Source organism: Carlito syrichta, unplaced genomic scaffold (assembly GCF_000164805.1).
Source record: "Carlito syrichta isolate Samal-C Ts95f unplaced genomic scaffold, Tarsius_syrichta-2.0.1 Scaffold120462, whole genome shotgun sequence".
Lineage (NCBI taxonomy): Eukaryota > Metazoa > Chordata > Mammalia > Primates > Tarsiidae > Carlito > Carlito syrichta.
In genome coordinates this window covers 22,015-24,203 of record NW_007064558.1, presented here as the reverse complement: position 1 = coordinate 24,203, position 2,189 = coordinate 22,015, and the positions used below count along the sequence as shown (strand labels likewise).

General features: G+C 48.9%; 1 protein-coding gene across 2 annotated transcripts in view; it reads right to left on the bottom strand.

Annotated features, from left to right (window-relative positions):
- NCAPH2 (non-SMC condensin II complex subunit H2) overlaps positions 1 to 2,189 on the bottom strand; it is a 13,954-nt gene that overhangs the window by 11,135 nt on the left and 630 nt on the right. The window lies entirely within an intron of this gene.

Below are 2,189 nucleotides of genomic sequence, written 5' to 3'. Positions count from 1 at the left end.
AAAAAAAAAAAAAAAAAAAGAAAGAAAGAAAGAAAAAAAAGAACATTCCCTAGTGGGAGCAAAAAGTATAAGACACTCTGCCAACAACAAGCTTAGGGTGCCACTGGTTATTGGCTCAAAAAAACAAGGTAGAATATACCCCAAGAAGAGCTAAAATAGTGGGCAGAACTACATTCAGAAGAAAGTTTAAGTTTTATTTTGAGTACAATGGAAAGACACTGAAAGGTTTTCGGCAGAACAGTGCTGTAGCGTAATTTTCTTTTTTTTTTTTTTGAGTTGGAGTCTCACTGTCGCCCAGAATGGAGTGAAGTGGCCACTCACAGCCACCACAGCCTCGACCTGCTGGGCTCCGGTGATCCTTCCACCTCAGCCTTCCAAGTAGCTGGAGCTACAGGTGCATGCTACCATGCCCAGCTAATTTTTTGATTAATTGTAGGGATGAGGTCTCACCAAGTTGCCCAGGCAGGTCTCGAACCCTTGGGCTCAGGCAATCCACTCACCACAGGCTGAGCCACCGAGCCCGGCTTGTGGCGTAATTTTAACTTTTTTTTCTTTTGAGTCAGTCTCACTCTTGTTGCCCAGCTAGAGTGCAGCGGCACACTCATGGCCACCACAGCCTTGACCCACTGGGCTCAGGCAATCCTTCTGCCTCAGTCTTCTAAGTAGCTGGAACCACAGGCACATGCCACCATGCCCAGCTAATTTTTCTTGATTTATTGTAGAGATGAGGTCTTGCCATGTTGCCCAGGCTGGTCTCAAACCCAAAGGCTCAGGCAATCCTCTCACCTTGGCCTCCCAAAGCGCTGGGATTATAGGCCTGAGCCACTGCGCCTGGCCTGATTTTAAGCTTTAAGAGTCATACTTACTGCTGGGTGGATTGTAGATTGGACAGGAACAAAAACAGGTAGAGAGCCCAAACAGGAAAGTTTTATACAAAATCAGGCCAGAAACAATGGTGACCTGAACCCAAGAAAATGGAGGTCAGGTGAATTCAAGCGATATTCTGGAGGTATAACTAGCAGAATTCGTGGGTGTACTAGGTGTGGAGCTGAAACCTCACTACCATGGCACTTGGCTTTCGCCTTTGGTTGAACCGTGGTGCCATTTACCAAGATGAGGAAGACTGGAGTTTGAGCAAAGATGAAGAGTTTCACTTTAAACACGTTAAACCTGAGATGTCTATGTAACATGCCAATGGATATCAAGAGAATGACTGAATATAAAAAATTAGATTCAAAGAAAAGATCTTCAAAAATAAATAAGGGTAACCCCCTCCCACTGGGGAAGTTTTCTGTCCTCAATAAATCCTACTTTCTAAAAAAAAAAAAAGTAACTAGTAAATAAAGAGATCTTGGATGGATATATAAGTTTGAAAGTTGTCCTCGACCGGGCTCGGTGGCTCAGCCTGTAATCCCACGCTTTGGGAGGCCGAGGTGAGTGGATTGCCTGCGCCCGTGGATTCGAGACCCACCTGGGTAACTTGGCCAGAACTCATCTCTACAATAAATCAAAAATTAGCCGGGCGTGGTAGCGCGCACCTGTAGTTCCAGCTACTTGGAAGACTGAGGCGGAAGGATTGCCGGAGCCCAGCAGGTCGAGGCTGCGGTGGCCAGGAGTGGCCACTGCACGCCAGTCTGGGCGCAGTCTGGGCGACAGAGTGACACTCCAAGTCAAAAAAAAAGAAAGAAAGTTGTCCTCATACAGGTGACGTTTAAAATCACAGAAATAAATGACACTGTTTAGGGGAAACGTGTCAGAAGTGTTCATTGGCTTTAGTAGGATGCAGATCGCCGCTGATCAAGAAAAGAGACAATTAAGTGTACTGGAAGCCAAATCGCCCTCGGGGGAGGAGTGGGAGTGAAGTGAGAAACCGAGCAGACCAGGCAGGACCGTCAGACGCGGGAGGAAGGCTAAACGCGGGCAGGACGGAACACGAAGCAGCCAAACAGCGGTGCGGAAATCCAAGACTAAAGAGTCCCTCTCGCGCCGTCATGCGAGTCTCTCAAACACACAAACATGCTCACAACAGCCAAAACGAAAAGGGCGCCTCCAGCCCGCTCCACTGCGCCAGAGAAACACGCCGGTCACCGCCCGTGAGTCGCTTCCCGGCCCCCGGCGCGGAGACACCTGCGTGACAGCGCCAGGCCGACCTCACCACGGGCGACTTCGGGAGGCAGCGTGGAGCCGGA